This window comes from Eumetopias jubatus, unplaced genomic scaffold (genome assembly GCF_037043125.1).
Source record: "Eumetopias jubatus isolate StellerSeaLion01/CBP00866 unplaced genomic scaffold, mEumJub1_p1.0 scaffold_13, whole genome shotgun sequence".
NCBI classification, from domain to species: Eukaryota; Metazoa; Chordata; class Mammalia; order Carnivora; family Otariidae; genus Eumetopias; species Eumetopias jubatus.
Genome location: NW_028274819.1, coordinates 48072588 through 48090441, shown reverse-complemented (window position 1 = coordinate 48090441; position 17854 = coordinate 48072588). Strand labels below are relative to the sequence as shown.

The window sequence follows — 17854 nt, the reverse complement described above, 5'->3', positions numbered from 1 at the left end:
AATACAGGTAAGTAAAAAGAAAGAAAAACATCTTTGTGATAAATTCCACAATGCTTAAACAACCAATGTTAACATTTGGTGTCTATACTTCATATTTTTCCTAATCACTAATTATATGTTTACTCATACGATTTAACTTTTTTTAAAGTAGTCATTTTATTCTTAAACTAATTTCCTTCCTTGGCCTCCATGACTCTACTTTTTCCTTTTACATCTTTTCTCCTCTTACATCTATGATCCTTTCATCTCAATATCCTTTATAGGTTTTTATTATTCTGCCAAACCTCTAAATGTATTTCTCAGCTCTTTTTTCATCCTTAGATCTCCTCTCTTACAGTACCTACTTTTCATTGGCTGGCTCGACCATTTCTATGGCATAAGGTGCCACTGAAATTTGTATTTCCAGCCTAGACAACCCTCCTCAGCTCCAGCTGACAAGACACCTCCAATATGACACCATGCAAATACCTCAAATTCAATATATCTTAAACTGAACTATCTCCTACCCTTCACCCTCATCAAGGCTGATATCCTTCTACACTGTCTTGGTAAAAAGGACCAGCATCTATTCAGCACCTAGCCAGAAATTGATCACATCATACTCTCACATTCAATCAGATACCAAGTTGACGCTTCCAACGGAAACTTCCTTCCATCTATCCATCCAACATAACTTTAGTTAAACTAGGTGCTTTGTGCTAGGGGTTGTGAATTAAACAGTTATATAATCACTGCGCTCTTGAAACTGAATCAAATGCTGATAATTCTGTCTTCACCACATTTGTCATGTGTTCCCTCATCTTCATAGTCACTACCTTTATTGGGACTTTCACCATGGCCATAACTTCTTTACTCCTACCGATTTCTGAGTTTTGGGGGGCGTTCTGCTATAGAAATCAGAATGTTTTTCTGCTTTCTTCTCATGCTCCTAATTTAGCTTTCTCATGTCTGTTAAATCACTTAACCACTTGTCCATTTGTTTTCTGTCTTCCAGAATTTTTTTGCTGACATTTACCTGTTTTATTTGTCCTTGGAGATTTATGTTTATCTTTAAAAAAATCTGTCTACTATGACTTTTAGTTGTGTTTTAGGAGGGGACTGGAAGTAAATGTGTGGAGGTAAGTGGCCAGGAGCCCATAATCAGGACATTCTAGAATTCACAATTTCTAGAAGTTTCTCTAGGCCATCACTGTTTGAATATTTTAATATCTTTTCCTTCACATTTCCTAGCTACATGGTTTTCCAGCAAGATTTGAAAAAGCTTCTTCTTCATTCCTTTTAGAAAATGAATTAGTGTCTTATCTAGTCCTATAGTCACTGAGGAAATAGGAAATAAAATTCAGTAAGGAGGCAGGTGTATTAGGGGAATGCAGCAATCATGGATAACTCTTTAGGCTCAAAATTGTGTAAATATTAGTGACATACACCTTGGGCCTTAAATCTCAGGTAGAAACTGTTTAATTTTTTATTTTGGAACACTAAAGTTTGTCTGTCAAATGACTGGCATGACAGCCTATGAATTTCTCTTTCTGATTTTAATTAAACATTTTAGAGAACTATGTATGTTTCTTCCACAAAACTTCTGGAATGAACACACACAGAGTCATGGTATTTTCAAAAGGTTATAAGAGTTTGAAACTAACAATCATCCAGATACTTAATTCTTACTGCTATCTTAGGTAAAAACAAATTACACCATTGGCTGGAATTCTTTTAAACAACCAGACTCTTTCTGGGTGTAATTTTCCTAAATAACACAGAAACACAAAATAGACAGTATTTGGCTAGCTTATAACTACTCCAGAAAAAAAGGACTGTAGGGACTGCAAAAGTATTGGACATGAGAAAAGGAGTCACAAAGTTACTAGAAAAAAGAGAGGACTCCTCGTTAGAGAAGGGAGATCAGGACTTTTTTTTTTTTTTCCGTGAAAAGACAGGCAGGCTTGGGAAGGAAAAAGAATTTATTCTAAGTTAGGTGACCAAGCTTCAGACAGGAGTAGGGGGCTGAGGGTATAGAAGGAAAAGGCAAGAGCCAGGCCAAGCTCTTGTACAGAGCAGAGCTATCAGTTTTGGGTGCAGTTTATAAGACCTAATATGGACCCTCTAAGAACCAGCATAAGAAAACATATGATTAATTAGCACATATATGCCTTAGTATATAAATGTATAAAACCTAGTCTGCTATTTAAACCCTAGAAACATACAACTTACCAAGACTGAGTCATGAAAAATAGAAAATGTGAACAGACTAGTAGGAGATTGAATGAGTAATCAAAAATCTCCCAACAAACAAAAGTCCAGGACCAGATGGCTTCACTAGTGAATTCTACCAAACATTTAAAGAAGAATCAGTACTAATCCTTCTCAAAATCTTCCAAAAAATAGAAGGGACGGGAGCCCTTCCAAACTCATTTTACAAGGCCAGCATTACCCTGATACCAAAACTGGATAAGGACAGCGTAAGAAAAGAAAATTACAGGCCAATATCCCTGATGAACACAGATGAAAAGTCTTCAACAAACAATTAGCAAACTGTATTTATTTTTTTTAAAGATTTTATTTATTTACTTGAGAAAGAGAGAGAGCACAAGCAGGCAGAGCAGCAGGCAGAGAGAGAGGGAGAAGCAGTTTCCCTGCTGAGCAGAGAGCCCGATGTGGGGCTCGATCCCAGGACCCTGGGATTAGGACCTGAGCTGAAGGCAGATGCTTAATGGACTGAGCCACCCAGGCGGCCCAGCAAACTGTATTTAATAATACATTAAAACAATTATACACCATGATTAAGTTGGGTTTATTCCAGGGATGCAAGAATGGTTCAACATTTGCAAATCAGGGTGTTATTCCACATTAATAAAATGAAGGATAAAAATCATATTATCATCTCAATAGATGCAGAAAAAGCATTTGACAAAATTTAACATCTGTTCATGATAAAAACTTTTAACAAAGTGGTTATATAGAGAACATACCTCAACGTAATAAAGGCCATTTAGGACAAGCCCACAGCTAACATCATACTCTAAGACAACTCTAAACATCTACTCATACTAACAGCAGGAACAAAACAAGGATGCCCATTTTTGCCATGATTATTTAACATAGTACTGGAAGTCTTAGCCAGAGCAATTAGGCAAGAAAAATAAGTAAAAGGAATCAGATTCAGAAAGGAAGGAGTAAAACTATCACTGTTCACAGACAACATAATATTATATGCAGAAAATCCTCTACCACAAACTGTTAGAACTAATCAACAAATTCAGTAAAGTTGCAGGATACAAAATCAATATAGAAAAAATCTGTTGTTTCTATACATTAAAAACAAACTACCAGGAAAAAAAAATAAGAAAACAATGCCATTTACAGGTGCATGAAAAAGAATAAACTGATAGAACAGATACTACACTTGATCTTAGCCAAAAGGCTGAGAAGCGATTGAAAAATAAAACACCTAAAAATAAATGAATTAATGAAGGAGGTGAAAGACCTGTACACTGAAAACTATAAGATAATGATGAAAAAAATTGAAGACAAATAAATGGAAAGAAATTCTGTGCTCACTGATTGAAAGAATTAGTACTGTTAATATGCCCATAAAACCCAAATAATCTAGATTCAATGTAATTCTTATCACAATTCCAATGATATTTTTAATAGAAATAGAACAATTTTAAAATTTGTATGGAATCACAAAAAATCCCAAATAGACAAAGTAATCTTGAGAAAGAAGAATAAAGTTGGATTCATTACTCTGATTTCAAAGTATATTACATAATTACAGTAATAAAAACAGTATGGTATTGGCATAAAAACAGAAACACAGATCAGTGGAACAGATTAGAAAGCCCAGAAATAATCCTACACATACAGGGTCAATTAATTTATGACAAAGGAGCCAAGAATATACAATGGGGAAAGGGCAGTGTCTTCAATAAATGATGCTGGGAAAACTGGACAGCCATCTGCAAAAGAATGAAACTGGACCACTAATTATATCATATGCAAAAAATCAACTCAAAATGGATTAAAGACCTGAATGTAAGACCCGAAACCATAAAACTCCTAAGAGAAAACATAGATGGTATGTTCTATGACATTTAGTACCTGACTCCAAAGGCAAAGGCAACAGTGTTTGTTGACTGATGAATAGATAAAGAAGATGTGGTGGGTGCGCACACGCGTGCGCGCGCACACACACACACACACACACACACGAATATTACTCAGCTATAAAAAAGAATGAAATCTTGCCATTTGCAATGACACAGATGGAACTCCAGAGTATTATACTATGCAAAATAAGTTAGAGAAAGACAAATACCATATGATTTCATTCATATGTGGAATTTAAGAAACAAAACAAATGAACAAAGGGAAAAAAAAGAGAGGGGGAGACAAACCAAGAAACAGACTCTTAACTATAGAGAACAAACTGATGGTTACTGGAAGGGTAGTGGGTGGGGGGATGGGTTAAACAGATGATGGAGAGTAAGCAGTGCACTTGCTGTGATGAGTACCAGGTGTTGTACAGAAGTCTTGAATTGTTTTATTATATACCTGAAACTAGTATTACACTGTATGTTAACTAACTGGAATTTAAATAAAAACATAAAAAAAACAAAACAAAACAACTCAAAGGCAAAGGCAAACAAAAGCAAAATAAACAAGTGAGATTATATCAAATTAAAAAGCTTCTATACAGGGAAGAAAACCATCAACAAAATGAAAAAGCTACCTACTGAATGGGAGAAGGTATTAAAGATCATATATCCAATCAGGGCTCACCACTCAAAATATAAAAAGAACTCATACAGTTCAACAACAACAACAACAAAAAAGTCTCATTAAAAAATGGGCAGAGGATTGGGATAGACATTTTTCCAAAGATACACAGATAGCCAACAGCCACTTGAAAACATGCTCAACATCACTAATCATCGGGGAAATGCAAATTCAAACCACTGAGATACGATCTCACACCACAAAAAGATATCATCTCACAGTGAGATATCAGAATGCCTATTACCAAAAAGACAAGAAATAACAGGTGTTGGCAAGGATGTGGAGAAAAGGGAACCCTTAGGTAGGAATGTGTATTGATGCAGCCACTATGGAAAACAGTACGGAGTTTCCTCAAAAAATTAAAAATAGTGGTATCATATGATCCAGCAATTCACTTCTGGGTATTTATCCAAAGGAAATGAAAACACTAACTTGAAAAGATATATGCACCCCCATGTTCACTGCAGCATTATTTACAATAGCTAAAGTAGGAAAGCAACCTAAGTACCCATCAGTGGATGAATGGATAAAGAAAATGTATATATATATACATAATGGAATATTAGCCACAAAATAGAAGAAAGTCTCGTCATCTGTAACAACATGGATGGAACCAAAAGGTATTATGCTAAGTGAAATAAGTCAGACAGAGAAAGATATTCTATGATCTCACTTATATGCAGAATTTTAAGAAATCAAAACACCAAACTCAGAGACAAAGAGAACAGATTGGTGGTTCCCAGAGTTAAGTATGGGAGAGTGGGTGAAATGGGTAAGGAGGTCAAAGGTATAAACTTCTAGTTATAAAATAAATAAGTCATGGGATATAATAGTGTATTGTATAATTGAAAGTTGCTAAGAGAATAGATGTTAGAAGTTCTTATCACAGAAATAAAATTTCTAACAGTGTGTGGTGATGGATGTTAACTAGACTTACTAGGGTGATCCTTTTGCAATATATACAAATATTAAATTGTTATATTGTACATCTGAAACTAATATAATATTGTATGTCAATTATATCCAATAAAAAATAAAAACAAACAAAAAAAGCCCTGCCTGGTCTTTCACAGCATAAACCTAAAGGGATTTTGTAAACAGAATAGAGATGATTATATTCTCCCCTCCTTGAGTAATGAAGTTTTTATTTCTTTCCAAGAAAGAAAAGAGACATTATCTAAGAGCTCTTTATGATATTATTTTTTTTCTCCTTAAGATTTTAGTGCTGGGTACTAAGTAGTCCCTCAAAGTATTGGTTTTAAAAGACTAGCTGCAGAAAGAGGCCAATTTGATGAAACAAAACTGATTGGTGGGTAAAGAGTACTTTTGAGAATGTCCAGTTATCAGGACAAGGGCATCCTAATCAGGGAAGTAGGAAGTGGAGAGAGGACATGTCTTCTTAATGCTTTGGTGCTGGGTCAGGGCTCCACAACTGCTCCTACCCTTAATCATCTGACTCAATGTGTACATTGCTCCTACTTCCCTCTTTCTCTGCTTCAGTTTGCCTCTATTCTTTTCTTAGTCTATCTGCCTATAATACTAGTTCATAAAATGTTGGCCATGGACCAGCAGTACAGGTGTGATCTTAGAACTTGTTATATATGAAAATTTTCAGGCTCCATTCCAGATTTACTGAGTCAGAAATCTAGGTGCGGAGACCAGCAATCTGTGTTTTAACAAATTCTCCAGTTATTCTAATGCATGCTAAACTTTGAAAATCAGTGGCCTATAGTGTACCAATATTGTCCTTTCTGATACGACCTTGAACCATTTTAGATAAATACGGCTATATCCGACTTGATTTTTAGACTCATGTGAATGTGTGAAATATATTGTTACTCAAATTACTCTACATTTGCTTAAAGTAACTCACACCAAATTCTTTACACTAAAATCTAAGTGTTTAGGGACACCTTGGTGGCTCAGTTGGTTAAGCGGCCAACTCTTGATTTCAGCTCAGGTCATGATCTCAGAGTCCTGGGATGGAGCCCTGCATCGGGATCCATGCTCAGCACAGAGTCTCCTTAAGATTCTCTCTCTCTCTCTCTCCCTCTGCCCCTCCCCCTAAAATAAATTCATTAAAAAAATAAAATCTAAGTGTTTTTTTAAAAAAAGTTTATCTTAGTTTATACTTACATCTTCATTTTTCAACCAATAAATATGGGCCTACAAAGTGAAAACTTACATATGGGACCAATCATTAGAGTTAGTCTGTCTTCAAGGGGCTTACAAACTAATGAAACTAATAGACAAGTAGGCCTAACATGACCTAATGCAAATCAACGTGTTTAACATGCCACACTAGAAGTAGAAAAAGGTGTTTTGGGAGCATAGAATAGGAAGTGATTCTGCCATAGCAATCAAAGAAGGCTTTATGAATGAAGGGCATTTAAGCTGAACGGGAAGATGAATAGTTTCTTTGGATTCGTTTCTCTCCTTTCACATCTCTAATTGTTTCCTCCTATATGCCATTAGTTAATGGTTGTTAGTTTGCATATGGTTTTAGCTGTAGTGTTTTAAATATAAAGCTGAACACGGCAACCAATGCATATTTTGCATTGGAAACGAGGCCCACTGATTTTGATTTTATGAAAAGCATTGTTTTGCCTCAAGAGAAGTTTCCAACATTGAACTAGTTTATGTTTATTTAAATGAATTAAAAATTTCCTTAAATAAATTTGAAGAAACGTTATTATGGTCATAGACCAAACACTAGTTTATTGTTTAAAGACCATGTGTAGTATACTGGAAAAAGAACAGGGATGATCATTAGACCATATTCTTTTTTACCCCCATAATACCAGTTTATTATTTATGCAGAGACATGATTAAAGATATTATTAAACCATATTCTTATCCATAATATGCCACTACCTTTGCTGTGGTCTTAAGCAAATCATGTTACCTCTCTGGACCTTAGTTTCTTCACCTAGAAAACAGTTTGGACTCAGTGATTTCTAATGACACTTATTTTTATTTTTTTGTCTAAACCCTGTTAAGTGCCATTTATGATTTCAACTGGTTCAATTATTTAAATATTCATCAAGAAAGGGAATGCCTCTTTTTGCAGCTAAGTAAGATTTTTTTTTAAGATTTTTATTTATTGAGAGAGAGAGAGAATGGTAGAGAGAGAGCATGAGAGGGAGGCAGGTCAGAGGGAGAAGCAGACTCCCTGCTAAGCAGGGAGCCCGATGCGGGACTTGATCCTGAGACTCCAGGATCATGACCTGAGCCGAAGGCAGTTGCTTAACCAACTGAGCCACCCAGGCACCCTTTTTGCAGCTATCTAGACAAATACCCTCTGCAAATACTTTGGCTACAAGGGTAGATTCCAGAAGCTAGTTGCATGAAGTTTACAGAACACAATGTTAGGCTCAAAACGTGCTCATGACAGGCCACATTAGGAAAGAGTGTCCTTAAAATTACATTACTTCATCTCTAACGAGAAATGCCTCATGAGACCACGGCAGTGGTCAAAATCTTGGCTGAACAATTTTCTGATGCATTACTGATAGAAAAGTCATTCCTCAAACTGCAAAACTTGCTCTGAAACATACCCTAATTGTAAACAACAACAACAACAACACAGATAAGGCCAGAGCTGCATTCCACAATGGAGAGCCTGAGAAATTTAAATCAAATGGAAGAAGTTTTGCAACTGTGAGACAGACTTTAGGGGGAGATGAGACTCCCCCAAAATATGGCTATGATATTTTAGTCCAAATATAATTATTTTTTTTAAGATTTTATTTATTTTTCAGAGAGAGAGAGAGAGAGAGAGAGAAAGCGCTCAATCAGGGGGAGCTGCAGGCAGAGGGAGAAGCAGGCTCCCCGCTAAGCAGGGAGCCCGATGCGAGACTTGATCCCAGAACCCTGGGATCATGATCTGAGCTGAAGGTAGACAATTAACTGACTGAGCCACCCAGGTGTCCCACCAAATATAATTCTTTTTTTTAAATTTTATTTATTTTTTATTATTAACATATAATGTATTATTTGTTTCAGGGGTACAGGTCTGTGATTCATCAGTCTTACACAACACCAAGTACTCACCACAACACATACCCTCCCCAGTGTCCATCAACCCCCTCCCCTCCAACAATCCTCAGTTTGTTTCCTGAGATGAAGAGTCTCTTATGCTTTGTCCCCCTCTCTGGTTTCATCTGGTTTAATTTTTTCCCTCTCTTCCCCTATGATCCTCTCCCTTGTTTCTTAAATTCCACATATCAGTGAGATCATATCATAACTGTCTTTCTCTGATTGACTTATTTCGCTTAGCATAATACCCCCTAGTTCCATCCACATCATTGCAAATGGCAAGATTTCATTTTTTGATGGCTGCATAATATTCCATTATATATATATATACACACACACACCACATCTTCTTTATCCATTCATCTGTCGAGGGACATCTGGGCTCTTTCCATAGTTTGGCTATTGTGGACACTACTGCTATAAACATTGGGGTGCAGGTGCCCAGGTCACTACATTTGTATGAAGTGAAGCAGGTGCTTCAGGTCACTACATTTGTATCTTTGGGGTAAATACCCAGTAGTGCAATTGCTGGGTCACAGAGTAGCTCTATTTTCAACTTTTGGAGGAACCTCCATACTGTTTTCCAGAGTGGCTGCACCAGCTTGCAGTCCCACCAACAGCGTAGGAGTGTTCCCCTTTCTTCGCATCCTCGCCAACATCTGTCATTTCCTGACTTGTTAATTTCAGCCATTCTGACTGGTTTGAGGTTGTATCCTACTATGGTTTTGATTTGTATTCTTAATGCACAGGAATATAATGGCAACTGTATACTATGGTTGTGAAATTTGAACCTGTGAAAGGCTCAGTAACCTTGAAGAATGAAACGGGGCACATCTTCCTGACTATAAAACAGGTTGTAAATCTTTACCATTTTTTATTCTGGCTCCTTGCACATGGAGGTCATGCTGTGAGCTGCAGGAGGAGGGATGTAGCAGTGACCTTTTCGAATATTCCAACTTACTGGCCAAGTGTCTGTACTAATTGATTTTCATCACCCTTTTAAGAGTGCATCTCTAACTCCTGGTGCCAAATGCCTGCCTAAAGTTCACCTAAACATTGCGGTAAGATCCAAGCTACATGAATTTCACTAAAGTGTAAAGTGTGAGGCAACACAGAGTTATAGACCAGAAAGTTTAGTAGCTTGGGATGAGTTTTGTGCTAATTCCATTATTAAAAAGCATCACTGGGGCACCTGGGTGGCCCAGTTGTTAAGTGTCTGCCTTCAGCTCAGGTCATGATCCCAGGGTCCTGGGACTGAGCCCCGCATTGGGCTCCCTGTGCAGCGGGAAGTCTGCTTCTCCCTCTCCCATTCCCCCTGCTTGTGTTCCCTCTCTCACTGTCTCTCTCTCTGTCAAACAAATAAATAAAATCTTAAAATAAATAAATAAATAGCATCACTGAGAAACCTCTGGAAGACTTTTTTGTTCTCAATTATTCTTTTTCAAAACCAGTCTTTAAAGTGAACGTAGGTAGAGTGAAGCAGGACTTATGTCTTGGGCTGAGGTTTGAGTATGGGATTCTACAGCAATGTCTGACAGAAATTTAATGTGAACCATACAAATAATTTAAAATTGCCCAGTAGTCTGATTTTTAAAAAGTAAAAAGAAATAGGTAAAATTAAATGTAATATTTTATCTAACCCAATATACCTAAAGTACAATCATTTCAACTTGTAATCAATATAAAAACCATTGAGGCATTTTACGCTTTTTCAAATGAAGTCTTCAAAATCCAGTGTGTACCCAAAGAACAAATAATCCAATCAAGAAATGGGCAGAAGACATGAACAGACATTTTTCCAAAGAAGACTTCCAAATGGCCAACAGACATATGAAAAAGTGCTCAACATCGCTTGGCATCAGGGAAATCCAAATCAAAACCTCCATGGGATACCACCTCACACCAGTCAGAATGGCTAAAATTAACAAGTCAGGAAACGACTTGTTTCGTTTCCTGAAAGAAGGGGGAACCCTCCTACACTGTTGGTGGGAATGCAAGCTGGTGCAGCCACTCTGGAAAACAGTATGGAGGTTCCTCAAACAGTTGAAAATAGAGCTACCATATGATCCAGCAATTGCACTACTGGGTATTTACCACAAAGATACAAATGTAGGGATCCGAAGGGGTACGTGCACCCCAATGTTTATAGCAGCAATGTCCACAATAGCCAAACTGTGGAAAGAGCCAAGATGTCCATCGACAGATGAATGGGTAAAGAAGATGTGGTATATATACACAATGGAATATTATGCAGCCATCAAAAGGAATGAGATCTTGCCATTTGCAACGACATGGATGGAACTGGAGGGTGTTATGCTGAGTGAAATAAGTCAATCAGAGAAAGACATGTATCATATGACCTCACTGACATGAGGAATTCTTAATCTCAGGAAACAAACTGAGGGTTGCTGAGTGGTAGGGGGTGGCTGGGTGATAGACAGTGGGGAGGGTATGTGCTATGGTGAGCGCTGTGAATTGTGCAAGACTGTTGAATCACAGATCTGTACTTCTGAAACAAATAATGCAACATATGTTAAGAAAAAAGAAAAAGAAGAAGATAGCAGGAGGGGAAGAATGAAGGGGAGTAAGTCGGAGGGGGAGACAAACCATGAGAGACGATGGACTCTGAAAAACAAACTGAGGGTTCTAGAGGGGAGGGGGGTGGGGGGATGGGTTAGCCTGGTGATGGGTATTAAGGAGGGCACGTTCTGCTTGGAGCACTGGGTGTTATGTACAAACAATGAATCATGGAACACTACATCAAGAACTAATGATGTAATGTATGGTGATTAACATAACAATAAAAAATCCAGTGTGTATTTCACACTCACAGCCCATATCAAATTTTAAAAACATTTTATTTATTTATTTATTTATTTATTTATTTGAGAGAGAGCGCAGCAGAGGGAGAGGGAGAAGCAGTGGGGCCCAATCCCAGAACCCCAGGATCATGACCTGAGCCAAACGCAGATGCTTAATTGGCTGAGCCACCCAGGTGCCCCTGTCCATCTCAATTTTTTTTCTCCTAGCTACATTTCATGTACTTGGTATCTAGTTTTATGCACCATCTTAAGTAATGCTGCATTAGACGGTAATACCTTTAATATCTGGGTCTTATAGACCCAAAGTTATGGAAACTGATTTTTCCTCCTTTTTCTTCCTCCTCCTACTCCATCCGAGTTTTTATTCCAATTTTTGAAATATAATTTAGAAAATTTATGGCAGGGGATAATAAGCCAATGCATTAAATTCCTTCTAGGACAACCAAAAATGTCAATCTCTGCAGGCTAAAAAACAGAAGATTTTGAACTAGGAAATAAAGTGTTTTTTAAAAAATGAGTCATAGATAAAAGACAAGAGATCTTGTCTTTCATCTTTTATCTTTTGAGTCTGAAACTCAAAGAGGGTTCCTTTTCCTCTACATCCTCACCAATACTTGTTGTTCTTTGTGTATTTGATTTTAGCCACTCTGACAGGTGTCAGGTGATATAATAGTTTTGATTTGCATTTTCTAATGAGTGATATTGAGCACCTTTTCATGTGTCTGTTGGCCATCTGTATGTCTTCTGTGGAGAAATGTCTGTTCATGTCTTCTGCCTATTTTTTAATTGGATTATTTGGTTTTTGGTGTTGTGTTCTTTATATATTTTAGATACTAACCTTTTATCAGATATGTCATTTGCAATATCTTCTCCCATTCAGTAGGTTGTCTTTTAGTTTTGTGGATTGTTTCCTTTGCTGTGCAGAAGGTTTTTGTTTTGATATAGTCCCAATAATTTATTTTTGCTTTTGTTTCCTTTGCCTCAGGAGACATATCTAGAAAAATGTTGCTACAGCCAATGGCAGAGAAATCAATGCCTATATTCTCTTCTAGGATTTTTATGTTTTCAGGTTTCACACTTAGGTCTTTAATCCATTTTTTAAAAAAGATTATTTATTTATTTGAGAGAGAGAGAGAGCAAGTGAGCACAAGCAGGGTGGGGGCAGAGGGAGAGGGTGAAGCAGACTCCCCACTGAGCAGGGAGCCTGACACAGGGCTCGATCTCAGGACCCTGGGATCATGACCTGGGCTGATGGCAGACATTTAACTGACTAAGCCACTCAGGGGCCCCTAGGTCCTTAATCCACTTTTAATTTTGTGTATGGTGTAAGACAGTGGTCCAGTTTCACTCTTTTGCATGCAGCTATCCGGTTTTCCCAACACCATTTGTTGTAGAGACTGTTTTTTTCCCTATGGCATATTCTTGCCTCCTTTGTTGTATTTGTTGTAGATTAATTGACCATATAATTGCGGGTTTATTTCCAGGCTCTATATTCTTCTGTTCCATTGATCTATGTGTCTGCTTTTGTGCCAGTACCATACTGTCTTGATGACTACACCTCTATAATATAACTTAAAGTCTGGGATTATGATGCCTCCAGCTTTGTTTTTCTTTTCTAAGATTGCTTTGGCTATTTGAGGTCTTTTGTGGTTCTATACAAATTTTAAGATTGTTTTTTATAGTTGTGAAAAACGCTGTTGGCATTTTGATAGGGCCTGCAGTAAATGTGTAGATTGCTTTGGGTAGTAAACATTTTAACAATATTTGTTCTTCCAATCTATGAACATGAAATATCTTTCCATTTCTTTGTGTCACCTTCAAATTTTTTCATCAGTATTTTATAGTTTTCAGAATACAGGTCTTTCACCTCTTTGGTTAGGTGTATTTCTAGGCATTTTTATTATCTTATTATATTACCTCAATTGTAAATGGGTTTATTCCTTTAATTTCTCTTTTTGCTTCCTTATTAGTGTATAGAAATGCAATGGATTTATGTACATTGATTTTGTATCCTGTGACTTTACTAAATTCGTTTGTAAGTTCCTAATAGTTTATTTATTTTTTTTTTTTTGGTGGAATCTTTCAGGTTTTCTATACAGAGTATCATGTTATCTGCAAATAATAAAAGATTTACTTCTTCTTTACCAATCGGGATGTCTTTTATTCCTTTTCCTTGTTTGACTGTTGTGGCTAAAACTTCCAGTATTATGTTGAATAAAAGTGGTGAGAGAGGACATCCTTGTCTTGTTCCTAACCATAGAGGAAAAGTTCTGTTTTTCACCATTGACTATGATGTTAGCTGTGGGTTTTTCATATATGGCCTTTATTATGTTGAGGTATGTTCCCTCTAAGCCTACTTTGCTGAGGGTTTTTATCATGAGTAGATGTTGTACTTTGTCAAATGCTTTTTCTCCATCTACTGAAATGAGCATATGGTTCTTATCCTTTCCCTTATCAATCACCATTGATTGATTTGTGAATATTGAACTGCCCTTGCAACCCAAGAATAAATCTCACTTGATTGTGGTGAATGATTTTTTAATGTATTGTTGGACTGATTTGCTAATATTTTGTTGAGGATTTTTGCATCTATGTTCTTCGGGGATATTGGCCTGTAGTTCTCTTTTTTGTGGTGTTTTTAATCTGGTTTTAGTATCAGGGTAACGCTGGCCTCATAGAATGAATTTGGAAGTTTTCCTTCCTTTTCAATTTTTTGGAATAGTTTGAGAAGAATAGGTATTAACTCTTCTTTAAAAGTTTGGTAGAATTTGCCTGTGAAGCCATCTGGTCATGGGCTTTGTTTGTTGGGAGGTTTTTTTTTTTTAATTATTATTATTGCTGATTCAATTTCATTGCTGGTAATTAGTCTGTTCAAATTTTCTATTCCTGATTCAGTTTTAGAAGGTTGTATGTTTCTAGGAATTTATCTGTTTCTTTTAGGTTGCCTAATTTGTTGGCATATAATTTTTAAAAATATTCTCTTAGAATCTTTTGTATTTCTCTGGTGTTGGTTGTTATTTTTCCTGTCATTTCTGAGTCCTCTCTCTTCTTCTTCGTCTTTTTTTGTTTTTGTTTTTTTGGTGAGTCTGGCTAAAGATTTATCAATTTTCTTGATCTTTTCAAAGAACCAGCTCCTGATCTGTTCTATTGGATTTTTTTATAGTCTTTATTTCATTTATTTCTGCTCTAATCTTTTATTATTTCCTTCCTTCTTCCAGCTTTCGTTTTGCTTATTATCTTTTTCTAGCTTCTTTGGTGTAAGGTTAGGTTGTTTATTTAAGATTTTTCTTGCTTCATGTCCACAATAGCCAAACTATGGAAAGAGCCTAGATGTCCACCAATGGATGAATGGATAAAGATGTGAGATACACACACACACACACATACACACACACACACACACACACACACACACACACACACACAATGGAATATTATGCAGCCATCAAAAATGAAATCTTGCCATTTGCAATGACATGGATGGAACTACAGAGTATTATGCTAAGTGAAATAAGTCAATCAGAGAAAGACAATTATCACATGATCTCACTGATATGTGGGGAATTTGACAAACAAGGCAGAGGATCATGGGGAAGAGAGGAAAAAATGAAACAAGACAAAATCAGAGAGGGAGACAAACCAAAAGAGACTCTTAATCTCAGGAAACAAACTGAGGGTTGCTGGAGTGGAGGTGGGTGGGAGGGATGGGGTGGCTCAGTGATGGACATTGGGGAGGGTATGTGTTATGGTGAGCTCTGTGAATTGTGTAAGACTGATGAATCACAGACCTGTACCCCTGAAACAAATAATACATTATATGTTAAGAAAGGAAGGAAGGAAGAAAACAACAAAATAAAACAAAACAAAAACCAATAACAAAAGAGATTTTTCTTGCTTCAGGAGATAGGCCTGTATTGCTATAAACTTCCCTCTTAGAATAGCTTTTTCTGCATCTCAAAAACTGGTTCTTTGAGAAATTCAATAAAATAGGTAAATCTCTAGCCAGACTAGAGAATTACTGATACATGATACAAAGCAGATGAGTCTCAAATGATGATTTGAGTAAAAAAAAGCAGGCAAGAAAAGACTGCATAATTCCATACCATGATCCCATTTACATAAAATTTAGAAAATGCTTACTAATCCATAGTGACAAAAAGATTAGTGGTTGCCTGAGGATGGGTGGGAGGTAGGGTTTAGAAAAGAGAAGACAGAAGAGTTACAAAGAGGTACCAATAAACTTGGGGGTGAAGTTCATTATCTTTAGTGTAGTAATGGTTTCATAGGTGTACACACATGTTAAAAATGTTATCAAGTTGGACACTTGAAACATGTTCTGTTTATTATGTACCAAGAGTTCAGTTTATTATGTGTTTAAAATGTTACAAAAGAGTATTATCAGTGCTGTGTTAAGAGTATAAAGGAGACAAGGATAGCAGCCATTTCTCTCTGAGCATGGCATGAAAGATACAAGTTGAGCTGAGGCTTAAATGATAGGTTCACCAGATTTGGGGGAAATCAGAGGCTAATGGGCATTCCAGAACAAGAAACCTGGGTGAACAAAGGAACAAAGTCAAAACATGGTTTGGTTGGGAGCAAGATGGCAGAGGAGTAGGAGACCTAAATTTCGTCTGGTCCCAGGAATTCAACTAGATAGGGATTAAACCATTCTGAACACCTACGAATTCAGCAGGAGATTGAAGAAAAGAATAGCAACAACTCTCCAAACAGAAAAGTGACCACTTTCTGGAAGGTAGGACGTGCAGAGAAGTGAATCCGAGGCAATATTCGGGAAGATAGACGGCGGGGGAGGGAGCCCCCATCAGCTAATACTGGCAAGTGATAGAGCAGCAGAGCACAAAATTGGAACTTTTAGAAGTCGGCTCTGCTGAGGGACATCGCTCCAGTGGCTAAACGGGGTGGAACCCTTGCTGGGACAGTGTGGTCTCAGGACCCTCGGGGTCACAGAAAGTGGCATGATATATTCAAAGTGCTGAGTAGGAAAAATCTGCAGCCAAGAATACTCTATCCAGAAAGGCTATCATTCAGAATAGAAGAAATGAGAAGAGTTTCCCAGACTAAAAAAACTAAAGGCATTCATGACCATTAAACCAACCCTGCAAGAAATATTAAAGGGGACACTTTGAGTGCAAAAGAGAGAAAAAAAAATGACAAAGGCAAGACAGGATCAGAGAAAATCTCCAGAAACAACAAAACAAGTAATAAAATGACAATACATACATATATATCAATAATTACATTACTGTTAATGGACTAAACGCTCCAATCAAAAGACACAGGGTGTCAGAATGGATTAAAAAACAAGACCCATCTAGTCTGCCTATAAGAGACTCATTTTAGACCTAAAGGCACCTGCAGATTGAAACTGAGGGGGTGGAGAAACATTTATCATGCAAATGGATGTCAAATGAAGGCCAGAATAGCATAGTTCTATCAGACAAACTAAACTTTTTTGTTCTTGTATTGTTTTTATCTTGCTGTGGTATCAGGGTAGTACTGGCCTGATGGAATGATTTTGAGTGTATTCCCTCTATTCCATTATTTGTAAGATTCCAATAAAGATTGTTATTATTTCTTTGAAATGTTTGGTAGAATTTACCAGTGAAACCATGTGGTCTTGGGCTTTTCTGTGCTGTGAGATTTTTGATTCCTAAACTACTTTTCATTCTAGTTATTGGTCCAACAAGATTTCCTAGAAGATTCAAGATTTATGATTCAATCTTGCTAATTTGTGCATTTTTAGGAACTGTTTTTTTTCTAAGTTAACTGATTTGTTGGTATATAATTATTTATAGTAATCTTTTTTTTAAAGATTTTGTTTGTTTATTTGACAGAGAGAGACAGCGAGAGAGGGAACACAAGCAGGAGGAGTGAGAGAGGGAGAAGCAGGCTTCCCACTGAGCAGGAAGCCTGATGTGGGGCTTGATCCCAGGGCCCTGGGATCATACATAACCTGAGCCGAAGGCAGATGCTTAACAACTGAGCCACCCAGGTGCCCTATGTATAGTAATCTTTTATCACACTATGTACTTCTGTGGTTATTTGTTGTATTATTTACTCTTCCATTTCTCACTTTGGTTTTTGAGTCCTCTCCCTCTTTCTTCTTAGTTAATGTAGTTAAAGCATTACCAATTTTGTTTAGTTTCTTGGAAAAATTGTCATCACTTTCAGTGTTAGGTTATTGTTTATTCTGG

General features: G+C 36.9%; 1 protein-coding gene and 1 pseudogene across 2 annotated transcripts in view; both read right to left on the bottom strand.

Moving 5' to 3' along the window:
• The window catches only part of SBF2 (SET binding factor 2), a 467799-nt gene that overhangs the window by 121499 nt on the left and 328446 nt on the right, over window positions 1-17854 (bottom strand). The gene's annotated exons all lie outside the window — the stretch shown is intronic.
• On the bottom strand, window positions 3359-3433 carry LOC114219444 (U2 spliceosomal RNA; annotated as a pseudogene).